The sequence below is a fragment of the Limulus polyphemus genome, unplaced genomic scaffold (genome assembly GCF_000517525.1).
Source record: "Limulus polyphemus unplaced genomic scaffold, Limulus_polyphemus-2.1.2 Scaffold4096, whole genome shotgun sequence".
Classification (NCBI taxonomy): Eukaryota; Metazoa; Arthropoda; class Merostomata; order Xiphosura; family Limulidae; genus Limulus; species Limulus polyphemus.
In genome coordinates, this window is record NW_013669706.1 from 82,912 (window position 1) to 95,892 (window position 12,981).

Here is a 12,981-nt window from a genome sequence, read left to right on the forward strand (position 1 = left end):
AATCTCTCTTCTTGTTTAATTTCTCTTTCTTCTTGTTTCTTTTGTTGTTCGAGCTGCCATTGTTGCAGGTTTTCTTGCAACTGCTGTTGTCTCTCTTCTTGTTTCTTTTTCTCTTCTTGTATTGCTGCCATCAAATCTGCTAAACTATAGTTTGATTTGCCGCTTCTCGTTTCCATCTTCTCTTTTTTCTTCTTTTTTTATCCCACTTTCTGACACCAATTTTTTAGTCTCCGTTTGTTAATTGATTTCCCGTAAATTCGTTCCGACGAAACTTTAGCGACACAAGTCCTTACTTAATAAAACTGGTTTATTCTTTCCGAATATAACTTTACGATACACTTAATATCAACAATCGCGCTAAAACAAACGCTATAACAACGAACGTGCTCAACTTCAATAATACTCTCTGACTGCAGCTCAATTACTCACTGTCTACACACACATTGTTGTCCCGTCACGTTGTGAGCGTCTTATATATATACCAGACTAACATATATCTAGTAAATGCTAGGGCATTCACGAAGGAACAAGATAGTTCTAGATACGTGGCGTGAAACTAGTCACGTGACCTCGCTGACGCAACAGTATATTATTTTGATGGCTTAAAAGACTGATCAACCAGAACACTAATATCCTTTTCTCCATAACACTGTTAAGGTTATTCCCATCAAAATTATATTCATACTTAAAAATTTGATATCCCACATGTATTATCTAGCAGTTATTATAATAAGCCAATAGCCATTTATTTTATTAACTCACCAAATAATCCAAATCCTTTTGTAAAACAGCAGCAGCATCCTCATAGCCAGCAGCACAAAAAAACTTTAGTATCAGCTAATTTAAATAATTCATTGACCATTTTTTCATCAGTGTCATTGGTGTAAGTCAAAAGAAATAAAAGTCCTAATTGAGCTCTGGACTGACTAAATTTACATAAACCCATTCAGCCAGTTTTCTACCAAATGAGCCAACCTGTCGCTCATATCTACAGGTAACTTTCTTTAACAGGTATTTTATGTGGCATCTTGTCAAATTCTTTCTGAAAATTCGAATACACCAAATTCACACCTAAACGCCCACCTATATATATATGCAGTAACATCTTCAAAGAATGTCAAAAGATTAATAAGATAAGATTTTTTTCTTAGTGAAACTATGTTGACTATCCAACCAAATTTCAAACTTGTTAATTAAATGACTTTGTAAAGCATCTTTTATCAGTCTTTCAAAGCCTTTTCTTACCACTGGTATAAAGCTAACAGACCTATAATAACTGGATCAATTTTTAACATCTCCCTTGAAAAGTAACATAATGTTGCGTCAGCGAGGTCACGTGACTAGTGTCATGCCACGTTTCTAGAACTATCTTGTTCCTTCGTGAATGCCCTAGCATTTACTAGATATATGTTTGTCTGGTATATATATATATATAAGACGCTCACAACGTGACGACAATGTGTGTAGGTAGTGAGTAATTGAACTTCAGTCAGGAAGTATTTATTGTTGAAGTTAACGTTCGTTGTTAAAACGTTTGTAAAAGAGCGACTGTTGAAAATAAGTGTATCGGTAAAGTTATATTCAGAAAGAATAAACCAGTTTTATTAAGTAAGGACTTGTGTCCCTAAAGTTTCGTCGGAACGAAGTTACGGAAAATCAATTAACAAACTGAGACGTAACAATAAGCTAACTTCCAATCTTCTGTCACCTGCTCACTTTTCAAGGACTTAAGTTAGAAAAATAGTAGCAAGTGGCTCACAGTCACATATCCAGTCTTTAACCTCCATCAAAACCCTAGGGTAAAGATTATTCGGCCATGAGTTTTTATCATTTTAAACTTCCAAATTTTCTGTTAGTAAGCTCAGAATTAATGTAATCATCTTACTCAAATTCAATCTTGTTTCCATCTAGCAACTATTCAGAATGAGGAATATTGTTTGAATCTTACACATCATAACCTGCTTATTCAAACTGTTGGCCTAAAACAATAAATATCTTCATTATGTGTATTTTGTGAACTACTTTTTCAATTTCTTTTTTGATCTAGCACACCACCTATTAATGGCAACTTTTTTTTTAAACTTCTGTTCTAAAATCTTAAGCTTATTTTATTGTTTTTATTCCTACTGTAAAGAGTCAAACAACCACGTTATCACTGTAAGGTTTGAAACAACTAAGTTATTACCACTCAGTATCAGGATAAAACAACAAATTACTACTAATAATATATCAATAAGTTTTACACATTTCTTAAATTAATTCAGTGGCCTGCATGGCCAGCAGTTTATTACTAAATATCTCAAACTCAACAACGCAAAGATTCAAAAAATGGAAAAAAAACAGTAATTTTGTCATTATAACACTTTAAAGTTAAATCACACAGTGGACTAGATGGTCTGTAAAATTACACAAAAGAACGATATTTAAATACAGATCACAAATAATGATCAAGCGAGTATCTGCAATAAACAACCAATTATAATAATCAACAAATATATATATCTTACGTATATTGAATTCTAACTGTTTTTGCAAGTTTTGTTTATCTTCACCCAGTGCAGAGGATTCTAACTTCCTAGTTAAAACCATCAGATTACATATAACATGACTAACATACGTATATTTGTTTTATATAGTTAAATATGTTATGCATACATATTTAACTGCTTGGAGACCCTCGTGTTGGTATCTTAATATAAAAATGACTAGAGTTTAACTAATATTAGGACAGCGTTTCTAAGCCTTTTCGATACCAGGGACTGGCTCACTGTTTTTATAAACTGTTCCAGACCACTAGCAATTCAAGTAAAACAAAAATCTTTACGATTTACATATGAATATTCTGTCACTTTTTGTTGGTTTGTTTATTTTCTTGAAACCCCAAGCTGAGGTGTGGCAAGGTGGTCATGACCAGAAATTGACCTGCGGTGATTATATTATTGAGCCAATTAGACATTAATATTTCTTTGCCTTCTTGCGACTAATGATGATGTAGAAATTGTTATGTTCTTTTTTTTAACTTATCATCTATCGTCTGAAGGTGTAAAAGTATTAAAGACTCTCCCTTATTTTTCGTAAACTTTTCTGGACCTGTGCTTTTGACATATTTATATTTTCACTTTCTCACAGTGAAAGTACTTAGTAAAAAGTTACGAAGTGTTTTGTTTGTAGTTGAGCACAGAGCTATACAATGGGCTATCTGTGCTCTGCCCACCACGGGTATCGAAACCTGATTTCTAGCGGTGTAAGTCCCCAGACATGCCGCTGTGTCACTGGGGTGTGGGTGCATTTACCAAGTAATGCCCAGTTTCGTCTATGAATTTTTAATTGTAAAATTTCCAAAATTTTGTTGTGACACCATTTTAAAATGAATTAAAAGTACTTTCTTTTGTCATAGACTTTCAATTATTTTATTTGAAGATAGCTTTGAAATACGGAAACAAAGATCTTAAAATATTGTTACGTATCTGCTTGTTTGTTAATTTCCGGCATAAATTCTTTCCGAGGAACTTCAGAGATACAAGTCCTATCTTAATTAAAACTAGTTTATTCTTTCTCGATACAACTTTGTAATACACAAAATTTCCACAGTCGCTTTAAACTTAACAACCTTTATAACACGCGCTATAAATCACAGTGATTCACACACTTTATTTATGGTGCCTACTGTTCGCTTGACTCAATTATCTCGCAAACTATCTGTCTATCCCGCTGGCTTTCTTTTGCCAGGCTTATATGCTAAAAAAGAGAGCGTCTAGAACAAAGTAAATTTGTCAGGAAAATTCATGATCCTTCCAGAAACTCCAGCGCACATGCTCCAAGCATCGAGTGACTTCCGCTGTCGTAACAATATAACGTTCATAAATGGAAACATCGGCTCATATAGATACGTAGATCTTGAAAGTCGAGTTGTTCAAAACTTAAAAATAGCGTTGATAAATGGTCTAATTGTTGGTTGAGATGTTGCAAAAGAAATATCTGCTGAAGCTTTCGCCAGACACTAATCATAGAAAAACCGTTTGGAAAATGATCTATACAAAATAGTACAGCTTATAAAATAAGTCAGATCAACGTAGGCCGGTAAGGCAATCACTGATTGGCATGTCCTTTGGCCAATCAGGAAATGTCACAGACCTACTGAAGGATGTGTAGATGTTTCGTTTTTTCAACTGAAATATTCGTGGAGGACACGAAGATAACTATCAAGTTTAGGCTACCTTAAACAACAGCAGGATGCTACCCGATGGTTTCATTAACTCTAACGAATAACTAGTTCAATTCAGCAGAAATGGGATATTCGTAAGGAAGTGAAAACATCTAGTGAAATTGAAACTACTTACTTTAGCTTATGTGTCATACCAAAAAGCATTTTCTAATTGAAAATACACTATTTATTTCAGTTAATCTCAATTGAAGTCAATTGGTCAATATTGTTACGACAGCGGAAGTCGCGTGACTCTGGTGGCACGTGATGAATTTCTCGAATGATCATGAATGATTGGGGAGGTCCGAGTGTATTCGAGATGCCCCTTCGTCAGTATATAAGCCTGGCAGAGAAGCCAGCGAGATAGAGGTAATTAAAGAAGCGAACAGTAGTGATGGTAATATAAAGTGTGTTTGTACTCGTAGAGAGATTGTGAATCGCTGTGATTTATAGCGTGTATTATAAAAGTAGTTAAGTTTAAACTGACGAGAAATGTACTGACTGTGAAATTACTGTGTGCTAAAAGTTGTATCAAGGAAGAATAAACTGGTTTATCCAAGAAAGGACTTGTATCGCTGAAGTTTCTTGGAAATAACTGCTACCGGAAATTAACAAACAAGCTGATAGGTAACAATATATTTTATTTTATATGCAGTTCCTGTTCTTTTGTTTTATTCTTAAGAAAATTTAAAACATTTAGGACATTTATACTCATACACTACACTTGAAGTCTTGAATATATGAATTTAATCTATAAACCAGAAATAAATAACTGTTCTAAAGGATTTTATATCTAACAACATTATTATAATAAAGGCGGGCTCTTGTTATTCATAACAAAAAAATATTATATTGCTGAAAACTAATCACCAACTTGAGGGCACTAATTTCTTCCAGAAATTTCACAGAATCATACAACTCATTTTGCTAAAATCATCAGTGATAAAATTAAAGAATTCCCCCCAAACAAGAAAATTAACAAAGAAACTTTCTAATATTTTACACCTAAGCAGTCTTGTCCAGGTAGACTTTATCTCCTTCAAAAATACACAAGCCTAATAATTCCAGCTGATCTATAATTTCTGACAGAAACATGAGAAGCTTTGGTTGACCATTATATTAAAGATATTCTTTGTAATTTCCCTTCTTATATAAAGGACATGACTCACTTTATAAATATCACATAAGAAATCAATGCCAGATCATTTACCTCCTAACAGTCTTCTGTGTACAGTGGACATTTCTTTCTTTACACTAATATTCCACATTATAAAGAAGTTGGAATTCTAAAATCTTCTTCAAACCTTTCCAATCAAACAGAATCTCAAAAAGTAACCAATCTTGCCAATCTCATCCTATTTCTAAACAATTTTAAATTCAATAACGAACATTAGCTTCAGATTAATTGTACTGCAATGGGTACCAAAATTGCTCCTAACTATGTCAACATATTTATCGGCCATATTGAAAGCCACCTCTAAAGCTCTGTAAACCTTACACTTGAAAACGTTATAAAAATGAGTTATATTTGTACAACTGGTTCTGAATAACGAAAAGACGTTTTTTCTTGTGCTCAGCCTCCTTCACAAAACATTCAAGTTTACACCTTATTACTACCCATCACAAAGTAACTTTCTTGACTAGGACAGACCCAAACGACTCTTAGTTTCAAGAACCACAAATCTTCCATTAGCAAAAAAAGAGACCTTTTGTTTTCCAACATTTCAACCAACTCAGTCATTCTGTTAATGATGGGATTCTTATAAGTAACGAAACCGGTTTCAAAATTAACGCTGATAGAGAAATAAAAAAAGACTATTGGATAACCACTTTTACTAAATATAGTTCAACTGTATGGAATAAACCTAGCTCTGGGAATCAGTGATCTTCGACCATTACTTAGCTTCCTGAATGATAAATAAAAATTGGGTTTTTCCCTTTATCATATGTGGTGTAATTCCCCCCTTCCCCAATTTTTCTCAGTACCTATTATTTATTTATCATAATTTTATACGTTTGTTTTTATCTTTTTAGTTCCATGTTAATCGATCATCATACCACATCTTTATTTTGCTTTATCGATAATCAATACAAGTTCTCTTGGATTTTTTTCTTCTTCACCTTCTTTTTTTTTATAAAAAAAATTCAATTCTCTTGATATCTGACATTCTCGTATTTTCCTGTCGTATTGCACAACGGAAGTGAGTCACACCTGCAACAATGTTTTGAAAGCTAATCGAAACACATCCTGTTTGCGAAGGTGGTCTGGTCTACTAGTGCTATGACGTTACCCCAACTTTCCTCACGCTTCATTTTAGTCAGTGGATGAAACATCGACCTTTCGAAAACGATTGTGTTTTCATAACAGGCAAATAAGAATGTTCAATGTACATGATCAATTATTTGAAACCAAAATGAAAAAAAAGGTGATGCTGTTACTTTTAAGCAAAATATTTAAGTTTTTTTATATTTATGTCTGGTTTAACATCGATAATACAGGTACAAGCAGAAACAAAACTATATTTTGCTACTCTGCACCAAAATATTATGCAAACACTGATTTTTAAGTCTTTGGTTAACTGAAATACCCTTTGATTGAAAAACAAATAGTATTTTCCACAAAAAATAACTTTTTTTTCAGTTTGTTGATAAAATAAGAAAAGAAATATGCTGATAGGTAAATTTAACAGTTAAAATGTTAAGAGATGTATTATATTAACGAATATATTGAACGTGTGACGTATACAAAACATACCAATTATGTAGATTACTAAGTGTAGAAAACCTGTAAATTGCGTTAATTTGAAAAATAAAATATTGTAGGCAGCTAGAGTGCAGAATATCGATTTGTGAAATAGTTGTATTTCTTGGTTATACACAATGAAACCATTCAAGGGTATAAAACTTTATAGTGAAACTTTTTTGTTGTTGTTGAATTTTACGCAAAGCTAGCCGTTCCTAATTTTGAAGTGATAGCCTAGATGGAAAGCAGCTGGGCAACCTCACCCACGGCCAACTGTTGGGCTACACTTTAACAACAAATAGTGGTACTGATACTCACAACATAAAGCTCTCCAGCTCTTAAAGTGCGATAATGTTCGCTAATGGTGTTCGAACCCGTGTACCGCAGCCTGCGAATCAAGCGCCATGACCATCGGGTCATGCCAGGCCTTATTGTAAAACATATATAAGTATTCAGGTCTATAGAATGTGCTAATGGAGAAACACAAAATATATTTGAAACAAAGATACTGTGAGTTGCTTTTATCAACTGTAACCATATTTGAGTAGGCACTATTTATGAGACCTGTGCAGCATTCTCTTCACAAGTTTGAGTAATTTAGGAGGTTTGGCAAACGTTAATCGTACCCTATCCCAGAAAAAAAGATTTGGCATCATACTGTTTGATATAATACCCATAAACACCGAAGTATGCTTCCACAGAATATCCACAGTTTTGCAAGTAGGTAAACAATTTGATCTGATTATTTTCTGCCATATCTAAAGGATTGTATTGATAGTGTTATACATATATAGGCTATTGTGAAATGTTTTTTGACAACATACCAATGTGTATGTCCAGCAGGATAATGCTTCTTTCTACTACAAACGTACATACTACTGTATTTTTCGAAATATCAAAGGAAAAAACATCAACACCTAAAACAACAATAAATACAATTCTAACCAATGGCATACCTAAACCAAGTTGAGATTGTGCTTCTTTAGAATAGCAGCAGCTGTTTAGACAAAGAGTTAAAATACAGAAAATATCTTTATCTCCACGTTTAACCATATTGCTATTGTTGGATAACACTTTAATTCTGAACAACTAACTGTGAAATCTATTCAGTCCAACTTGGCGAAACTTAAAGAAGTATGAAAAACAGACATTAACTGGTGTTCAGTCTCGAAATCGTTCTGTTATATTGTCAGTACTAAAATTTAATCTTTAGTAAATGCTCAGTTTCAATAAGTCTTTATTATGTATGTTTGAGTAGAAAAACAATCACTATTATAGGTGAAAGGGTAAAATTTTATGAACATTTATGTTATTATATATAATATGGATAACACAACAGAACTGTAATCGTGATAGTGCCTAAAAAGAAGAAAAAGAAAGAAAGAGGATTAATTCTATTATGACATATCTCACGTACACTATTATATGTATCAGTTTGCCATTAAAGTTGTTATTACTATGATAAATGATGTAGGTAATGATTATTTCTCCTACAATAAATTACAAATTGTAAGTTCCTTACGACAGCGGAAGTCACGTGACGCTGCTAGAGCATGCGTGAATGAGTTTCTCAAATTGTGGCGAACCCTCTTCTTTAGTATTGTTGCGTCATCGAGATCACGTGACAATTCTCACGCTCTCTTGTTTCGAGAACTATCCCGTATCTTGGCGAATGGTCTAGTATTTACTAGTAGGGTAGGCTGGTATATATATAAGAGGGGAAAACGTGACGCGGTAGGGTAAGGTAATGTGTGTGTAGACAGTGAGTAATTGAACTGCAGTCAGAGATAGACGTATTGTTGTAGTTAACGTTCGTTCGTTATTATAGTTTGTTATAACGCGACTGTTGAGAATAAGTGTATCGGTAAAGTTGTATTCGGAAAGAATAAACCAGTTTTATTGAGTAAAGAACTTGTGTCGCTTAAGTTTCGTCGGAACGAAGTTACGGAAAGTTAATTAACAAACGGAGACGTAACAGTATATAAACCTGGCAGAGAAAGCCTGCAGGAATGAATGAAGATAGTTCCGGGTAATTTACGATTCTGTTTCAAGCTAGTGTTTTGCACTCGTAGAAAGCGAAGTTATCGAGATTGTGAATCGCTGTGATTTATAGCGTGTATTATTAAAGTAGTTAAGTTTAAAGTGACGAGAAACGTACTGATTGTGAAATTATTGTGTGCTAAAAGTTGTATCGAGGAAGAATAAACTAGTTTAACCAAGAAAGGACTTGTATCACTGAAGTTTCTCGGAAAGAATTGCTACCGGAAATTAATAAACAAGCAGATACGTAACATTCCCTTTTACACTTGATATTTACAATTAAGAGCTAGTGAGTAATAAATATTTGCAGATATTCTCTGTGATGTCACTTCCTGCCCTGTACTTCTTTCCAGCATTCCTTTTCTATATATATAATTGTAGATATTTTCGCTCTTGGGCATAGGGACTTATATTTTGTAATGGTTACAATTGTACATAAAGAACCGAATATACTATCCTAAAAAATAGAGTTGCCATCACTTTGTTTGTTATTAAGTCCATAAACACTGAAACCTACTTCCCCAGAATATCCACAACTTCGAGGTAGGTGAACGGTGAATCGTGTTTGTGTTCTGTCAACGTTAAAGTCTTGTATCAGTAGTGAGGCTACTTTCTATAAATATTGTGGCCAGCATCTTCTGTACGTGATAATAATGTTTTCATTCTATCAGTAATGGACGATCATTAGTAAAATTGTGTCTGTGGACTGAATAAGGGAGGTCTATGAAACATTCTCAGGACTCCTCAAACTATATAGAAATATTTTCTTAAAACTTCTCTGACAGGAACAGAGTTTTACTTATTGCGATAAATATGCAATATTATTTTTTTTACTATTTTGACAAACAACTAATTGCAGTGAAACTAAAGTACCTTAGAGTACATATTATTTAAAACATCTATTAAATCATTAAGTGGGAGTAGCAAGGGTGTTTAATGTCTTGCGGAGGTCTAAATCTAGATTTGTTTTGCATTTCGCACAAAGGCTCAAGAATATCTATACTAATTGTCCCAAATTTAACAGTGATGGACTAAAAAGAAGGCTACTAGTCAACACCACCCACTGCCAACTCTTGGGCTACCTTTTACTAACAAATAGTGGGATTGACCACCACATTATAACGCCCACACGGCTGAAAAGACTAACATGTTTGATGTGAGGGGATTCGAACCCGCGATCCTCAGTTTATGAGTCGAGCACCCTAACCACCAGGCCATGCAAGCTCTAGAAAGAGCATAAATTATGTCGTGCATGTTAAATATAGAAGCAAAAACTAGAACTGTTGAATTAGTGAAGTGTTTTATACATAAAGCAATGGATAATTGTAAAGTATGAAAAGTAATTTATTGGCTATAATATTTGCCTCGTTCAAATGATGGATAATATATGTGACGAAACTAACATGTGTAACAGTGGTATAATAGTTGCCTCATTAAAATAATAGTTTTACATGTAACTTTTGGAACATAATTAAATTTAGACATTAATGACATAATCACATGTTGAGACACTCTATGATGAGATCATCATCATTCTATTGATCTATCCGTTTATAGAAACACTACCCTTAGTAAAACAGCATTTAATGTTTTACTTATAAAGCAGAATTATAAATGCAACGTTAGACAAATTAGATTAAATTATTAATTTTAAGACTTTGTTATTAATAAAGTTAATGTCATGTCTGCACGCTCACCATACCAACACGCCCTCTGATGCGACTTCGTGGTCCTAATAACACGCTCTCTGTTGAGTAACACTCGAACTATGATGTCATGCCTAGCAACGTGCTCTCTGATAGCAGACAACTTACGTTGTCAAGTGTCATTGCGGCCTAGCAATTTGTCCCTAGCAACGCGCCCTCTGGTTCCACTTCGCAAAACTATGACGTCATTGTCTCTACTCCTCCCCCTATTGCCTGGTGTCGACACACATGTATCGCCCTCTGGTGGCACGCCGCACAACACATGCTCTTACTATTTAGGTCCTTTATTGTTTCTGATATGGTAATAAGTGTCATAACTATGTTTTATTATGACTAACATAAAATAAGCTGCAGATTAGGCTCCCTCATGATTCAGAGACCCAAGTGTACCTATCAAGCTGCTTCATTACCCCAGTTCCTCTTGTAACTATCCAGAGTGGGTGGCGCATACCCGAAACAAACCTCGTTAATATACCCACCCCTGTACCAACACCTAGCAAAATCGATTAAACTATGCAATAATGATGAACGAGCATTATTGTTTGATGTATAACAGTTTGTTTTCAAATGCAAAGTTATACAATGGGCTATCTGTGCTGTGCCCACTACGGTATGGAAACCTGGTTTTCAAAGTTGTAAGCCTTGAGATTTACCGTTGAGCTACTGGGAGGTTATTTGAACAGATTCAATAACTTAGATTTTCTCAACATATATAATTAGAAGATGGGTAAATATAATGGATTATAAATTTCTGTGTATTTGTTTGTTTGTTTTTTGAATTTCGCCCCAAATTACTTGAGAGATATCTGCATCATCCCTCTCTAACTTAGAAGTGATACTTTTATTAAAACAACTGTCAAAATTCTAAAATTTGATTTTCGCCAATTGTCAAAATATAACGGCTTTTAGTTGTATTTCTTAATAGTATAAATATATATACTATGTTGTTGTTGGGCTTAGAATTCTTCTACAGCAAGTGTCTGTGTTAGCGATAAACAGCACACACTTCACTTGTTTTCAAAATAATATATACATTCAGAACAAGTTAACGTATGTACAATAAATTCTTCAACACTGTAGATATTATGGACATATCATAAATACTGTATGTGTAGTTCTCTCCTTCTTGTCAAATATCTACTTAGGCTTATTCAATTACTTTAGAATTTCCGTTGACAAGCCGAACTATCTTCTCTATTTCTATCGCACTAGAATTTACTGTGATTCACTTGAAGTTACTGTAATCGTTTGGTCTTCTTTCTTTTGGCCCATCAGTGGAACAGCGGTATGTCTGCGAACTTACAACACTAGAAACCGGGTTTCGATACCTGTGGTAGGGAGAGCACAGATAGCCCATTGTGTAGCCTTGTACTTAACTTCAAACAAACAAAGAAACTTCTTTCTTTTGAAGATCCTCTGCTCCTTTTGTCAAAGTGCTCTCAGACTGATTCAATTACTTTAGAACCACGCATTGACGGAATAAAATTATTTTACTTATCTTCTTTTCTACTCTTCGTTTCACTCTAACATATTAAACGTTAGGCCTATCACTTCTACGGTAGTTAACTTAACACCAACTTTATTCTCTTTCACTATTATCTGCCTGCTGCTTCCCGCTCGTCTCACGCTATTTATATCTTTATCACCTTCGTCAGTCCGCCTTCTATATTCTCGACGTCAATGAATTATTAACAAAACTTCCTACAATGGTCTACTTTAACTCTTATTATAACAAAACTAAACAATAATAAAATATTCACTCAAAAGATAAACTAATATCTAAACCAAACAGTATTTTATATCATGACAACAACCAAACCAGTTTTTACAAGTTTGACACCAAACAACCAGTTTTTTATAAGGAAATAAAAACATATTCATCCATTACATTATTTACATAACAAATTTATCACTCTTATCTGTAACACCCAAAAATAGTTATTACATACTACTATATATTTAAAATGAATGATATTTTAATATAACAATTCCCTTTAACTATATTCAATAACCTCAGAAGTAATAGTTGTAAAATTTTGAATTAATATTGTATAGTTTTAATAAAATATTCAAGCTGTTTTTGGTCAAGTATGTCCAGGTGGTTAGGGCGCTCGACTCGCAATCTGAGGGACGCGGGTTCGAATCCCCGTCATACCAAACATGCTTGCCCTTTCAGCCGTGGGGGCGTTATAATGTGACGGCAATCCCACTATTCGTTGGTAAGAGTTGGCGGTGGATGGTTATGACTAGCTGCCTTCCCTCTAGTCTTACACTGCTAAATTAGGGAC